This window comes from Leucopleurus acutus (assembly GCF_964270905.1).
Source record: "Leucopleurus acutus genome assembly, chromosome: 3".
In the NCBI taxonomy this organism is placed as follows: domain Eukaryota; kingdom Metazoa; phylum Chordata; class Mammalia; order Artiodactyla; family Delphinidae; genus Leucopleurus; species Leucopleurus acutus.
In genome coordinates, this window is record NC_139145.1 from 121,925,575 (window position 1) to 121,942,491 (window position 16,917).

The 16,917-nt window shown below is 46.2% G+C and overlaps 1 protein-coding gene across 2 annotated transcripts in view; it reads right to left on the bottom strand.

Moving 5' to 3' along the window:
• The window catches only part of PIK3R1 (phosphoinositide-3-kinase regulatory subunit 1), an 86,764-nt gene extending 75,662 nt beyond the window's left edge, over window positions 1-11,102 (bottom strand). The window contains exon 1 of one of the 2 annotated variants that reach the window (XM_082837366.1): window positions 10,988-11,102. The gene's annotated coding sequence lies outside the window, so the exon portion shown is untranslated. Of the gene's footprint in view, window positions 1-93; window positions 470-10,987 lie in introns of those variants that run through there. The other variant, XM_082837367.1, reaches the window with a different exon arrangement.
• Window positions 11,103-16,917: the final 5,815 nt, after the last annotated feature.

Genomic DNA, 16,917 nt, shown 5'->3' on the forward strand with positions numbered 1-16,917 from the left:
AAGACTTATGAATCAACGGCACACTTGGCCATCTGTGTGAATCTGAATTTCGACTTCCATTCAACAAGTACTTAATCAACCTGGCAGACGTACACAGGCCAGTATGCTTTTGCTTGACATGGTATACACAACAAAGATTAGTGAGGCAGGCAGTCCCAGCCTTCGAAGAACACTCGGCAGCGTGGGAGGGATGCTGGAATGTGGCAACATCTCAGAGATAAGACAGGACACAAGGATCTATAACACTAGGTAAATGTCATAAGAGAGCAGAGACTGAACGCTAGGGAGTTCAAACAAGGGAGAGACCACAACTCACTGCAGGCATCTGAAGACAGAAGAGAACGTGTGGCATGATCTTAGGTACAGATGTGATGAAGCACTTGTCATATTCTGGGAAGAGCTAGAACAGGCAGACCGGTATGTGTGAAGCCAAAGAGGGAACATCACGTCCGGGTTAGAAAGATAAGCAGGGGTTGTATAACAAACATCACACACACCCGTGTCGAGTTTATGAGTGATGCAATCTACACTGGGGAGCTGGAAAAAGGCTTGGAGAGAGGGGAACAACAAGACCAGAGCGGCACTTGAAGAACCTCAGTCTAATCCTGGTGCGTGGAAGGGACTGGCGTAGGGACAGAAGAGGAAAGCCATGAAAGGTGTTTTGCAGCCATCTGGGCAAGTGGCCATGAAGGCATGAACCAAAGTGGCAGCAGAAGGTACGGAAAGGGGAGGACTGAAGTAAGGGAGAAAGAAGCATGTGTGGGACGTGGCAATGCTGAAAAATGGATCAAGAAAGAGAGAAGCACACGGTACTGGGTACTGGATCCTGGTAGGGGAAACGGACAGACTGCAGCATATGAGAAACAGAGGATGGCAGAGAAGCCAAGAGGAAGGGGCTCTTCCCAGGCTGGAGGGCTGAGCCAAGGTTCAAGGTACTAGCTGACTGCTGGACCTTAAAGACGATCCACTCTGCCAGCTATTTTAGAGTTCATTTCTGCATGACATGAGATAATCAGAGAGATACACTGACCTGTGTGTCTGTTTAGCAACATATTAGTATTTTTAAGCCAAAGAAATAAAGACACAAAACTTAGTACATAATAGCAGAGCATAGGTCATTTTGTTGGTACCTTCCTAGCAAAAAAGTAAAATAGAAAGTGTAAATTGTACAGAAAATACAAGTACAAAATAAAAAGGAAAAGCAAAATAAAAAGGAAAAACTTCTCTCTCTCGCACTTTCTCTTTTATCCCAACGTTGATTACTGTTTTAATTTTACGTTGATTCCTTTCTTAAAAAGCAATGAAAATGATATATATTTTTTTAAAAAGAAGAAGAAAAAGAAAGAGAGAAGCAAAAGGTGCCCGATCCTGAGTTCACAAGAAGAATGTAGCTACCAATAACAGGCAAAGGGAAGCCAGGAGGCCTGATGGGCTAACGGTGATGCTGGGCACCCAAACGCAAGCGTGGATCGTGGAAAACCTGGTCTGTGATTCAGGAGAGGAAACACACCTGAGGCTTGGTAATCAGCCGCATATAAGGCAAGGCCAAGCTCAATGGAATGAAGGAACTCAGAGGGAAAATATTAAAAGTAAAAAAAAAAAAAAAAAAAGATCCAAGGACCCAACATCAAGGTTCAATGAATGCCATTGAGGAGGGAAAGTCAAGGTCTGAAGACAATGCAATGTCCTGGAAACAAGGGATAAGAGGGTTCAGGTAGGAAAAGGTGATCTCTAAGACTAAATCCTGCAGGGGCCTCTGGAAGTGGGAAACAGGCAGGGCTAGGTCATCTGGGGCTTTTGTCCGTAGTGGAATCATCACGGACTTGAGAAAGCCCACTCTAGTCTAGTAGTATTGAGAAGAGTAACCAGAGTTTAAGGAGTTAAGGAATAAAAAGAAAGTAGAGATGGCTGCAGATCACACTATGAAGATAAGCTCAGTGGAGGGGGAAACGGAAATGCAAGTCTTTTCTTTTTTTTTTTTTTTTTTTAACTAGTAGAGGCAGAGGGCTTAGAGAGTCAGAGGTTCTTTAAGTTAGAGAGGCAGTAAGGCAGCTTGGATAGCTGCTAGAACAGTAGAGAACAATGTGCACACGGACACACTATGTGCTCCGTTCATTTCTCCACGTTATCTTTGTTAGAAAGAGGAAAAGCAAACTCAAGGTTTCAGTTAAGCTGGCCGAACAATAAAGCAATAAAAACAATAGCCTCACAATTTCGGTGCGCTATGTCAAAGAGAGCTTTTATAAGTTTTCAAGAATGGAGCCCTTTAGAAGTTTATTATTATAGGCACTCTGCGGTGTAGGCATCTTAAGAAGCAAATCTAATCACAGATTAATTGTTATGCTGGCATTCAGAAGTGTAAAGTATTCAACTTTACATGGCTAAAGCCTCTTAGCTGTAATACAATAACGCTCTTAGGAGAGTTACATATTAAAAGAAGGAAAAACAAACACTGGAGATCTTTGTGTAGCAAGAATATTAATTTGCAGTAGTATTCTACTTTGTATTTCAGTTGGCAGAGAAAAAAAATTAAAGCAGCCAGCAGAGCATATGAGAAAAATAAACTATGTTATGTTTGAAGACAGCCTCTCCTTTTGCTAGATCCAGAATCAAATTAAATATTCGCTGCATAAATTCACAAGAAAATGTAGAACTAGCAAATCCCATTTTTAGTACTAATGTACTCTGTTACAAATGAGACACAGAACATGAAAATTTACATATCCCTAAATGCCTGGAAACCAGGCAATATGCCTGAGAATAATTTAATTCCTCCAAATCTGCCTTGAAATTTTTGTTAGCTTTTCCTGGCAATGTATGTTTTTTTGAAAAAAAAAAAAATCCTCAACTAGTAGGCTGGGTAGATCTTTCCGCCAGCTGCTGCCTATGTCTTCCTCTATTTCAACAGCCCAGGAGGCCAGTTTGGTGAGATTCTTAACAGAATGGGGAGTATAATAATTCCCCTCTCTCCCTCCTACTCTGTCCACCTCAATTCCTCCTCTCCCCGCTACACGGCTCTCAGCAATCGCCAAGCCCTGCTCACGGCGCACCTATGTAGCTATGCATGTCCCCCACCAGGGGACACTGCAGTAAGAAAAGATCCAGGTCTGCTCAAGGTTTTACAAACCTAAAAACTGTGTTTACATTGGCCTGAGGCTAAATCCCTGCAAGGAGATAAAGAACCCCGAGGAACCCAAAGACTTCAGCAAGACCAGACTTTAGAGTAACAATTCCCGCCATAGATGCCAGAGATCTACCTGTCTCTACAAAGTCCCCCTCCCTCACCGTTTGTAAGAACCACCTTACTTTCTGTGCAGAAGAATCCTATGCAGAACTCTGGGCCCTCAACTGACCAAGAGAAGCCCAGATCTTCTATGACTCTTGGACCATAGGCAGCACACACCACTCATCTTCAGGGACTCCACCGTCAAGGCCAGGAAGACCAATCCAAACAGTCCAAGGTCAGCCACGATGCAGTGCCAATTAAGAGGGAGCGCTGGGCTTCCCTGGTGGCGCAGTGGTTGAGAGTCCACCTGCCGATGCAGGGGACACGAGTTCGTGTCCTGGGTCCGGGAGAATCCCACATGCCGCGGAGCGGCTGGGCCCGTTAGCCATGGCCGCTGAGCCTGCGCGTCCGGAGCCTGTGCTCCGCAACGGGAGAGGCCACAACAGTGAGAGGCCCGCGTACCGCAAAAAAAAAAAAAGAGGGAGCACTGACTAGCCATGGGGTGGTGAGTGGAACGCATCCCATGGGGAGGTGCAGAGAGGCCTTGGCTAGAGGGGGGCGGCCCTCCCCTGCTACACAGTGTACACTTTCTCCTGACAGCCATGCCCATTTCAATGGCTGCCACTGTCGTCGTCACTAAATACTGGAAGCTATAGGTGTATTAACCCATTCAATCATCACCATCGAATATTCAGTGGGAGCTATAGGTGTATTAACATGTTCAATACTCAAGGCAACCATGAGATGGGTACTATCAACATTCTCACTTTACATAGGAGGAAAACGAGGTGCGGAGAGTTTAGTGTCTTGGCTGTGATATCTTGGCCATGATAACACTCACCAAGGGCGAGGTGTAACTAGAGTTCAAATCCAGGCAGGCTGGCTCCAGAACCACCACTTTTAACACCTTAAAACCTACTGCCCAGGGCTTCCCTGGTGGCGCAGTGGTTGGGAGTCTGCCTGCCGATGCAGGGGACGCGGGTTCGTGCCCCGGTCCGGGAAGATCCCACGTGCCGCGGAGCAGCTCGGCCCGTGAGCTATGGCCGCTGAGCCTGCGCGTCTGGAGCCTGTGCTCCGCAACGGGAGAGGCCACAGCAGTGAGAGGCCCGCGTACCGCAAAAACAAACAAACAAACAAAAACCTACTGCCCAAACTCAGCTAGCTTGCTCGGATGCCCCAGGACGGCCCAGATATATTCGTGGGCTCAATGGTGCAGATTCCTCGCTTGCACGCTCTGACCTCTCAGATTTATCTTGAAGGTCTGCTTGTTGCTCTCTGTGACGGTGGCCTTACCGATAGTGTTTGTGACTTTTTCACAAAAACACCTGCACAAAAAGAAGCATTATAACTCAGCAAGAGTGCCCTCAGTCTGAGACTCAGCAACTTGGACCACACAGATTTTCTTCCAAAGAGACTTCATTAAGATGCATCCTTGCCAAAGAAGTCCATGAACTAGTGAATCAAAGAATACTGGGCACATCACTTCTGGAAGGCTGCCCTCTTCTGGAATCCCGCCCATTTCTGCTCTACAAGCTTCAGCTTCTGTCACCTACATGCTTCTTGGCATCTATGCCCCCTGCTGCTACCCCAGGCCCCTCACTGCACAATTTCTAACAGCTCAGCTCCTCCTTGGGGGGGTATGTGACGCATCGTCCACAGTCACCAGGGCTATCACATTTAGAGGACTGGCAAGTTCTCTTTTCTCTCACCCTCAAATTTCTCTCTCACCCACAGAGCAGAAGACTCAGCAGACTGGGGCACTGGTAGTGCCTAGATCACTCTCCTGTGATCAGTGTGGAGCTGAAACTATATGGTGCCCAGATCCACAAGCTTACCCCTCCAACCTCTTTGGCTACATACACCTGTTCATTGACATGTTTCCAGCCAGCTTCAACAGAATTATTTCCCCAGTTAAGATTTTTATATGTGGATAATCTAATGTTTTCAAATAACCAAGGCAGTTTTATGACATGTGCTCCAAGACAGTGCATAACCTAAGTTACTGTAACAAAAGGTATAAAGGAGTCCTAGGAACAAATAACAAATTAACTTACTCATACAGAACATCATATGCAGCAGTTCAAAAGGTCCTTCACGGGAAAAATGTTGCTCCTGTTTTTCAAGCCTTTTACAGACTGCCTGCAATACCATTACTCGGAAGACAGATTTTTTCTCTCTCTGCTAAAACACCAACCAATTCCCATTCTGTTTCTCAGAATAAAGTTGTTTCTGATGCCCGACAAGGAGCAATCCATGACTTTTTAATGTACAACTGCTTGAAAGTAAATTTTCAATTTAAACCCTCTAACCCGCAGGCATTTGGGCAAAGAACCAAACAAAATTCTTTGAAAAGTCCTCTGACTTTGTTGACTTACTCATTCCCCTTTCACAAAGGACGGGGATTTAGCAAACTTGGTGGGGAGGCAGGAATAAAGGATATTTTCAAATCACTTTAAATAAATCAAGAATATAGCCTGATCGTGTGATTCTATCCTGCCCTGAAATCAGCAGTTTGGCCCTGGGTCCCAGCACAGAATGGACTTTCAATCCAGCTGCAAAACTACAGAGAGGTTCCTGGGCCCCCAGACCTATAATTCACCTCTCCATCTTCAGTGTGGTAGCTCTGAGTAGGGCAAGCTCCCTAACTAAATCCACACAGCCTTTTTAAAAAGCAAAAGGCACAATTCATTATTTAAAACTCTTTTTACCTTTCAAAGAGTGTCCTGGAAATCATGAAAATCAAACTGAACAGTTAAAATTTCCTACTAACAAAATGAATTTCAAGCTAAAATGATGGGCTCAGGGCAACATTTTATGGGATGTAAATTTTACCTCAATTAAAACAAAATAAAATGATGGGCTCGGAGGAAGCCCCAAGCCATAGTCCTCAAGTATCTCCATTCATTTTTCAAACCAACCAGAATGTGTCCCAGGCTGCCGCGCTCAGGGCTGGGTCTGCACTGTGGGGGGAAGCAAGGCACCTAGGGCACAACTCCTGCCCGCAAGCCCTCTGGGGGTTGGGGGTATGGGGGTGGGGGGACAGGACAAGCCCCGGTCAAACAACAAGGTCACAGGGCTCTGCAGAAAGCAAAGTGATGGGATAGCGGAGCACTGCCGAGCGACAGAGACACAGGTCCAGCTGGAGGCAGTTCTCAGGCTCAGTGGTCACCACAGGGAGGCTGTGGCTTCCAGAGCCTGAGAAACATATCCCATCACCCAGAAAAGGCCATGGGATGGACCATTCTAGCTCTCTGCAGCATCCCGGGGAAGAAGCCCTGAGGAGATGGCCATGGAATGAGAGGACTAAAGCAGACAATCTAGGGTCCCCCCTCTTGTGAAAATACAATGCTACTGTGTAAAATCCTTAGCAAGAAGGTGAGTATAAGCACTGGGTTTCACCCTCAAAGATGCTTGTCCCCATTGGTGCCTAAATTTTTAAACTTGGGCAAGTTACTTAAACCTCTCCGTGCCCCTATTTATTATGAAGAGTAAAGGAAATTATTTATACAAAGACTGCACTCCATGCTTGATAATTAGAGCTTGCTTAACACCAACACAGTGCTTCTTAGGGGCCAGGCACGCTTCTTCCGGTTTTGCACATGTCAACTCGTTTAATTACAACCATCGTGGGTATGATTATCATCTCCATTTTACAGATGGGAAAATAAGCACAGAGAAGTAAAATAATTTGCTTTAAGCCACATGGCTAGTAAACCACAGCTCTAGTAGTAGTATTGTTACTACTGTCATTACTATTAATATTGATTGCCACTTCCTACCACTTATACAATTCATTTTAAAACCGGAACATTTGCCAAGAATTTTCTTTGGCCCTGCCTCTAAATGCTGCAGAGTCTACTGAAAGAATCCTCAGGCTAGCCAAAATAAACCTCTCCACTGTTTCTTTAACTTCTTTTCAGAGTAAATAGATAGACAGATAAGGGCTGCTTGTGGACTTTGCCCATCTAGTCCTGAGGCAGAGGGTGGCTCTATAGAGGTCAGGGCAAAGGAGACCTGGGAGGGGCCAGGGCTGTGTGAGAGGGTGGTATGAGGCAGGGGGTGGAGTTAGGGGACAACACTCCTCTCCAGCAGGGTTTGGTGGCTGCTCCCTAGCTGCCCTCAAAGAGGAAAGGTGACAGCACTCATGCAGTTCTCCAGGGACTGAGGGCAGCAGCGTCCTCCTGTTACAGCCCTAGGTCCTGGGGCTGAGCGCCGGGGCTAGACCACTGGGGGTCCAGCCAAAAAGGAGAGGGGCAAAGCACTCCAGCCCGGCCCAGGCACCTTGCTTTCTTCACTCTCTCCACCCACTGCTGGAGTCTCCTCACTTTTGCTAGACTCCTGTGATCACAGTACTCGCAGTACTCTCTGGGTGATCCTTAACATGAAAACTATTTTGATTACAGGTGCTTGGGGGTACCTATTGGATTCACTCTAAGGAAAACAATGTTGGGAGGATACAATCTCCAAAGATGTTTTTATAGTAGTTTTTTTTTTTTTTTAAAGCAAAAGGTACACTACACTCATTCTATCCTTTCAAATAAATAAACAGACAAAACCCCTAATATCACCCAAACAGACAAGTTTAGGAGTAATTACATAGTCTATTTTCAGCTGCTTTGGCATAATGTACATGAAATGGCCTTTAATTGCCACTCTCTTAAGCAAGTAATTCCAATAAGAGGGTTGGCAGAACCATGGCAGGTAATCACATTAGGGTGTAGGTGGAGGAGACGGGGGAAAAAACAATAAATAGGATGAATATTTTTAAAATCAATTACAACATAAGTTTTTTTATTAAAAGCTGTTATATAATTGATATTATGCCTTCTAAGGTAAAAACGAAGTGATAATCTCTTCCTTCCATTAAGTAACTTCTTGTTTTCTGAGGGCTTCAGTAAGATGCTCCATTCTCTTGCCTTCACTGGCAAATCCCTGTATCCTCCAAAAGACAGAAGAGCTGTGGGGAGCCCACCTAAATGTATAATATACTGAAAAAGGCACTTCCCTTTTTCTTCTGCATTGTGTATACCCCAGTTGTGGGAGAATTAAAAGCAAAACACCAAATGCAAACATGATCTCAGCTTTCTATATTCTAACTGACCATGAAATCATTTTATTTTCAATGTGCTCACTGACCATCTCTTTATTCACTAAAACTCATTTTGCATATGACAAAATGCAAACACAATGAGAGCTGAACTAGAATTGTTTCTGTTTTAATGAGTGTGTGGACAACCTTTCAGAGTGGATGCCTTTTTAGAATACTCCCTTGAACTACCTAAGAAAAAAAAGGAGATTCTGACGAACATATTAGCCTAAGAATTACGGGGCATTCATGGAAAATTTTAATTAAATATATGGGCAACACTCTTAATAACACAAAATTTGAGTAAGTGGAGCAGGCTTGCACTGAAGATACCAAAACCCTTCAAAAACCAGCTTAGACGCACTTAACATTTCCAGCAAATAAATGCGTACTACCATCATCACTGTCAGTAACCAAAATACGTATCACCTATGACTTATTGTACCACTTCTGTTTCCCAAAACCAACTTAATGTTGTGGGGATTTACTGTTCTTAATAAAGTGAAATTTAAAGAAACAGCTATGGAAAGACAATATAATTAATCAATGGGAAGTGAAATGCTTTTTCACATTGGCTATCAGCATCACAGAGGTGAAAAGACACAGTGATACCGTCATTTTACAAAAACAGATAAAACAGCAGATAGTAGTGTGTACAATGCAAATTATCTGCTATGCAACTGACAAGAACAGGTCCCAAATCAAGATGAAAGTTATAAAGCAAATGCACATCACACTTTGAAAGCCAGTATCAGATATATAAAACTTTCTTCCAACCACAACAATCTATACACTTCTATGGAAAAAGTACAACTCTCTAGTTGCAATTGTCATATAAAAGCTGAAGAGGCCAGCAGTGACATAACCCAACACTTCTGCAAGGCAGGGAGCCTCCTCCACCAGCCTTTCCAGTTTAAGCCTGATTCTGAACCAAACACACCTTCCCAAACTGAAGAGGGATCCCCCCCCCAAAATCACTCAGGGTATTTTCTCTGTCACGACCAAAACATTCCCAAAGTTTAAGAACTTTTGTTTCTAAGAAGACTATCATCTATGCTTTTTAAAAGCTGTTTATTTCAAGACAGTGTAATCTATCAAAAAATTATGGCTACGAGGGTGCTTTTTTTCCTCTTCCAACGATAAAAGATGTTTGTGGCCTTCTGTGTAGAAGTCACCAAATTCCTGATGATCTGCCCCATTTACTGATAGCCTGTCTCAGAAATAAACTTGTCTTCCTACTCTGACCTTTTCTAGCTAATACCTAACCATCTTTAAAGCTGCCAAACGTCAAGACAAGATAATGAAATATTAAAAAACAAACAAACAAAAACCATTCCACATAACCCCTGGGTCACTTACTTTGTGAATGTCCCGCCTAACAACTAAAACTCCAGCCCCATCACACTGAAATGACAATCTTTTGCTGCATTCAAAACCCGGAACTGCTTTATCCATTCGTACTTCGCACTGACAAAGAGGAAAAGAACTGAAAAGAAAAAAAAAAAAAAAAGCCCCCCAAACCCCTATCACTTCTAAAGTCACAAAACCCCCAAACAGAGTAACTCATACTCAGATACCAACAGTGCTGCAGCTCCAACCAGGGATTAACGGTGTAAGTGAGACCTTTCTGATCTTAATTGCGCCCAGAGAAGCAGAAGAATTTCCCCAAATCCAGTCCACACAAATTCTGCATTCAACATGTAACAGCCATTCCGCTCACACCCTTACATTTCATGATCGAATTCTGGTTACCAAAGTACATTTCTGCACTGGAGCGGTTGGCCTGAGCTTTCCTGTTCTCTTTGTCTTGTGATCTGCGGGGCAGTTTCTGCCCTTGGGAAGTGAGTGTGAGAACTGTGGATTCCAGACAATTCCCCACGATCTTTCAGCTCGGTTTTGCACGCTCTCTCGCTCTCTCTAGCCGGCTCCATATTGCTGGGCCGGTCCCTCCAGCCTCGCCCCGCGTTACAAAAAACCTGGATTTCCGGGCTGTTCCAAGACCCCATTAAGTCTGCCTCCAACAACCTGCCCAGGCCCGGTCGGCACCACACGCCGAGTTAGGGTCCCAGCGACCGGCCGCCCCGAGGCGCACTTCCCCCACCCCGGAAGAGGAGGGAGGCGAACTTCGGAGGGCGGGGGCTGGGGGCTAGCTCCGGGGACCCCCGCCGCCCCGCTCGCCCCGGGGAAGGGCCCGGGCAGCAACGCGGGTGCAGCCGGAGGGCGCGGGGGAAGGCATAGCTCCTTCCCGCTAACGCAAAGGCAGCGGTCAGGGCGCTCTCCTCTGCTGAAAGGCGCCGGAAAACTGCAGCAAGGCGACAGTGGGGACCCACAGAAGCGTGAGGTGACGGAGGGGTGGCGGAAGCCCGACTTCGCCTGCAACTCCAGGGACGAATGCGCCCGGCGGCACGCACAACCCGCTCGGAAGAGGACTAGGGAAACGGGAGCCGCGAGGTGGCCGGGAGCACGCAGGACGCTGGCCGCGAGTAGGGCCCGCGGTTGCACGGCGGGCGGGAGATGCCGGCGGCAGGGAGGACGGCGGCCGGCTCGCTTCCCCCGGCTCGGCTCTGCAGAAGGAGAAGCGGCTGCTGGTGACAGGAAGAGAGCGGCGGTAGCCGCGCGCGCACGCACCGCCTCCCCCTCCCGAGCACACACCCGGACCCGCTGCTGCCGCCTACCTCCCCCGCCGGCCGGCTTCCTTCCTCTGCGGGGCCCAGGCTGCAGCGGCAGCCTCTTGCGCGCACGGCTCCGATGCGCCCCTGACCAGGCTCCGACCCGCCAGCCGTTCCCGACCCAAGCTCGCCGTCTCCCGACCCGCTCCCCGCCGCCCCGGCCGCGGCCGCTGCTTCCTCCAACTCCGCTCCAGCTGCTCGCGACTCCTTTCCGTGCGCCGGCAGCTCCAGCGCCCGGCGGCCGGCCCCGCCTCCGGCCCCGCCCCTCCCGCCCCGCCCCCGAGCCCTCGCCAACCGGCGCCCGCGTCTCCGCCCCTCTCCGCTGGCCCCGCGCCCTCCGCCGCCGCCGTTCACTTTGCGGGCCCCCGAGCCCGGCGGCCAGCCGGGTGGAGCTCCGGCCCTGCGAACCTTTCCTGCTGCCGGGCTCGCCTTCCGCCCCCAGCCGCGGGGATGCCCTGGGCTGCCGGGCCGAGCGCTCTGGCTTTGCGCCCTCCGGGCCGGCCAGGCTGCTGCCTGCCTGCGGCCGAGCCGGCTGCCTGGCGTCTTCGAGACCAGAGGCGGCGGGTCTGGGGGAAGATCGAGGACAAATTCAGACTTAGAAGCTGCGTCTCTAAACGCAGTGTCTTGAAACAAACCCCAGCCTCTTTCGAGCCCCCAGCGCCCCAGCGGAGTGGCCGGGACGGGGAGGACTCGGATTCCAGGCTCGCCAAAGCCGGGAGGCCCTGCAATTCATGGCCTCGCCAGCGCGGCCGCGGGAGTGGGCGGAAAATCCTCGCCACCCCGCGTAGCGCCTGGGGGTGAAGGAGGGGTGAAAGGGTGAAGCGGAGGGACGAGCGCCCGCAGCCTGCCTAGAACTCCAGGAGCCTGGCTGGCACTGCCGCCACCGGGAGCCGGCCCGGCCCGCCAGCAGGGCAGAGTTTTATGAGGAGGGCGCACGCTGGCTGATCCCTCGCAGTCCTGAGATGACAGAGCAAATGTAGGTCGCTCAGGCAGACCGTGGCCCCTTGGTTGCTCATGGGGTCGGTGGAGGAAACTCATGTGACTTGTACGGTTCCTTAAATTTGTTAATTTTCAAATGCACACTCTTCAGCTAGTTGTCATTATTTTAGTTGCTCAAGAAAAATCTGACGTTGATTCGAACCTTCCTCTGACAGTAGGATGGGATGCCAGCACCCTCTGTTCCTCTTTCGCCCGTGAAAACATGTTGAGTCCGCTTTTTAATAAGCTCTTCCCAGATTCCTCTTTTGCGGTTTTGAGACCTGCACCCGCCCAGCCTACTTGCCCTAGAGCCTTTTCCCAATTTCCTTGCAAGAATATTACTTTTTTTTTTTTTTTAAACCACGCACTTAGACTTTTGTCAAACTTTGAATTTGGTGCTTTATTCCTCTGGGCGTTGGAAGTAAAGAATATCCTGAAATTTATTGACTGTCCTAAGGAAATATAATCATTCTTAAAGGTGACTCACATTCTAACGGACAAGTTAGTTCTACTTTAGGGTCTTCAGGCCCTTGCATTTTTGTTATTACAGCATATTTCTTGAAGTGGAGATATAAAAGCAGACAGATACTTGTCTTGTTTAAGAATCCACTTCATCTAAAAGTAAATATGAAGTTTACTAAGCTACATGGTTCCCACCCATCCTGTGAAATGAAGGACCTCATATATTGTTTGCCTGAGCTTTAGAAATGAAATGAGGTGTCTCACCCTGTGAGAGAGTTACTTTGATCCGGTCCAATAAGCTGAGATGTAACTGCTATGACGTTTGCTGTATTTCCTTTAGGCTTGCGTCTGAAGAAACCTCACCAGCTGTCTCCTTTTATACACGATGAATTCCTGGAAAGACATTTATATACTGCTATAATGGGGTTCTATTCCCCCCAAACCTAAAAATAGCATGAAATCCTTAATCAAGCTTCCTTTTCTAGATAGACTTCAACAACTTATTTCCAGTATATTTTGTTTTTTTCTTTAATGTTTTTCTGTCATATTTGAACACACAGTGTAAGTCCAAAGAGTGTTCCATGATAGGACAGTATGGCTCTCTTTCCATAATTGAATAAGTTTAGTCTTTGTTTCATCTTTATTAAATTGATACCTCCCCGCCATATCACTAATATTCAAATTTTTATTTATTTTTATTTTCTATTAATTTCTATGAAATCAAGCAAAAGTCACCAAAACAGCAGTATTCAAAATTTAAAAAAAATAACCTTTTCCTTTAATCAAATCTTATCTGGACTCCAAAAACGTAACTGTTATGAGAAGCCATGTGGTGAGACCAAGGGCGCCTCTAGGTCTTTGGACCAGCCATGGCATTACCTCTTGGGAATTTGCTGGAAATGCAAATTCTCTCCTCAGTGAATCAGACATACTGGGGATGGAGCCTGTGGGTCTGTTTTAATACACCTTCCAAGTGGCACGCTAGGGTTTGAGAACCATTGCTCCAGGCCTAAGGCATCTGGGAACACAAACTGAAACCACTGCAATAAAATGCTCAAATAAACGCACAAACACTACCATGCAATCAGTAACGGCGGAACTGGTGGATGAGAGCGGTCCCACCATCAAAGAGCTCAAAATGTCAAAGGACGTACAGTTTGCCAGAGGGAGAGAGGGCTGTCATGCATCATTGGTGACAGCAAAGGTGGTTTGGAAGGCAGACCTATGGGAGTTAAGGACCCCTAACACCAAAAGGTTTTCAGTGGCCACAGCAAGCTGAGATGTACCCTCCCAAAGAGGACCAGCAGTACATTCTCATTTGCCACCATCACTCCAGCTACTTCAATAATGTGAGTGCTAGAATAAGCTTCCATTAGACTTGAAACCTAAGTCTGTAGTTTAGGGTTCAAAATCAAAATAAAACAAAGGGCTTTCCTGGTGGCGCAGTGGTTGAGAGTCCGCCTGCCGATGCAGGGGACACGGGTTCGTGCCCCGGTCTGGTAAGATCCCACGTGCCGCGGAGCGGCTGGGCCCGTGAGCCATGGCCGCTGAGCCTGCGCGTCCGGAGCCTGTGCTCCGCAGCGGGAGAGGCCACAACAGTGAGAGGCCCGCGTACCGCAAACAAAACAAAACAAAACAAAACAACAAAGACAAATGCCTTCGAGCCTTACTTCTCATAGACCAGCAGCACTGACACCATCTAGGAGCTTGCTAGATATGCAGAATCCCAGACATGCATGCTGAATCACAATCTGCAGTTTAATAAGGTCCCCAGGTGATTCATATGCAAGCTAAACTTCGAGATGCTCTTACACAGGGGTCCTCAATTTTGGAATTGCCTGGGGAGCTTATAAAAATCCCAGTGCCTGGATTACACAACAGATGGATTATATCAGAATCTTTGGGGGTTGCAACACAGGCATCAGTAGCTTTTAAAGTTCCTCACGTGATTCCTGACAGTTTGAAGCCAGGTTCAAGAACCACCATCTTGAAGAATCCAGGTAGGAAAGGTACCATCAGGAAAGCCAGCCGGGGAGAGACTGGAGCCCAAATGGCTGGTCTTAAAGGGAGCAGCTGGTACTAGAGTTTAGCTGACTGTGGCCACGCAGGAATGTGAGCCCAGATTTGCCAGGCCTCCCAATTCTCAGAGAGAAGCTGGAAATCCAGATTTTTACTGGGCAGTTTCCCAATTATTAAATGATGGCAATTCACTCAACAGTTTTTGAAACCTGGGTTAGGCCACATAAGCGTTATGACAACCAGTAGTTTATAGTTTTAGGATGCTATACATCATAAAATTAAGTGGGCCAAAAAAAAAAAGGAAGCACACCCAAGAAGAGAACGGGCTTGTTGGAAGGTCAAACTGTTGATCTCAAGGATCATGTATTTTGAGTCTTCTGTTCTCTACAACACCAAACATTGCAGGCCTTCAATGGCTGAGAACTGGTAATGGGTGAGATACCAGCGCTAGCAGCCCTGGGGCAAAACACTCTGGAATTTTGTCCAGTATTTTTATTTTCCCTATCTCCTGCCCTGATAACTGAAATGGGAGAAAAATCAGTCTTTGTATTACTTAGCCGAAAATGTTCCCCTCTTTGTGAGCTAACCAGGTTAAACACATATTAAGAGAAGCATGAAAAAAATTATTGGCTGGAATAGTGCTTCCTAGCAGAGGGAGAATTCAGAAGGCCAACAGTTTTAGAATTCTCATTCTGTTATTTCTGAGCTTGTACCTGCTGTTAACCACGTTGAGGTATTAGAAGGAGAGGCAACTTCCTGACTGTACCCCCAGAGAACATGTAAGATCATAATCACCTGTACTCAGAGTTCCCTGGTCATAATCTGTGGTCTGGGCATTCTTGTCTCTTTCAGCTCTTCAGTCCTCTATACTTTGGGAATAAAACTAAATAAATCAACCAGCAAGCAATGGAAGTCAATGAACCACCTTAGTGATAGTTTCAGTTAATTCTACTCTGTATCTGCTCTCAAAATCCCCTGTAATAAGAAGCTGGATTAAAAAAAAAAAATTACAACACAGTAATCTCAGTTGATAAAATATGAGACACACAAACAAAATTTTGTGTAGTTATTTTCTTGAATGCCAGGGCCACCTTTATTTTTGTATAACTCCGGCAAATAACAGACTTCCTGGTACACAGTGGGCACTCAGTAAAGGAAAATGGTCTGGAGGTTTAAAGGAAACTCAACATGAAATTCTTATATGTGCACCTGTTAAAGGAATAGAATGCAAGTGTTGTTCAGATAGAACCTCTGAGGGCCTAAGTCAGAGCCAGACTTGAGGACGGAGCAACAGGGTCACAAATGCTGCCAGTCTACGAGTGCTGCTAAAACATCACCAGGCTGGGAGCAACTGGAAAGCTATGTGCAAGGAAAAATGAACCTTGATCCTGGTATCCTACCATCTAAAAAATTTGACTGGAAATGGATCATAGACCTACATTTAAAAGCTGAAACTATAAAACTTCTAAAAGAGAATATAGGTTTAGAAAAGATTTCCTAGATATTAGGACACAAAAAGCATGAACTATAAAAGGAAGAAAACCAGTAAATTGAATTTCATCAAAATCAGAAATGTTTGCTCCTCAAAAGCCACTGTTATGAAAATAAAAGGCCACATCTTAGAGAGAATATTTGCAAAATATATATCCAACAAAGGACTTGTATTTAGAATATGTCAGGAACCCTCACAACACAATATTTTCTTAAAAAGCAAAATCAGTTTTTAAAAATAGACAAAAGATTTGAACACTTTACCCAAGAAAATAAACGGATGGCAAATAAGCTCATGTATAGAAGAAGCTCAACAACTTTAGTTATTAGGGAAATGCAAATTAAAACCGCAATAAGAAGGAATTCAAATAGATACTTGTATGCAATGTTCAGAACAGCATTGTTCACAATAGCCAAAAGGAGGAAACTACACAAGTATTCATGAACAGATGAATGGATGAACAAAATGTGGTACCGACATGCAATGGAATATTATTTGGCCTTAAAAAGGAATGGAGTTCTGACACATGGAGTTCTAACTTCAGAAACATCCAGAGCACATGGTGGTGGGGAGGCTTGAGGGATGTTTCATCCTGGCTTTGGAAAACCTTACTGAAGTGTCCCAGGCACCCGCTGGAATGTGCCCCTCCCTAGTGAGCACAGTGTTTACAGGTCCCACATCACAAACGTTGCGCCTGGTTCTATTTCACTCTTACTCTCTGACTCCCCTTTGTGTAGGCTCCGTGAAGCTTCCTCATTTTGATTAAAAATCTTTTACAAAGCTTATAGTATACGCTTAGTTAGCTCTCAGCTTCCTGAGCTAACATCATATTCCAGTCCTTCCAGTTTTAGAGGCTAAAATTTAATCACCTCATTTAGACTCGGGTGATACAAGATTTTCTCCATCACCATTGAGAGACTCTCCCTCTCAGACTGGTTTATCATATGTTCATTGTTAATACGGATTTCTCTTTCAGAGGGTCACC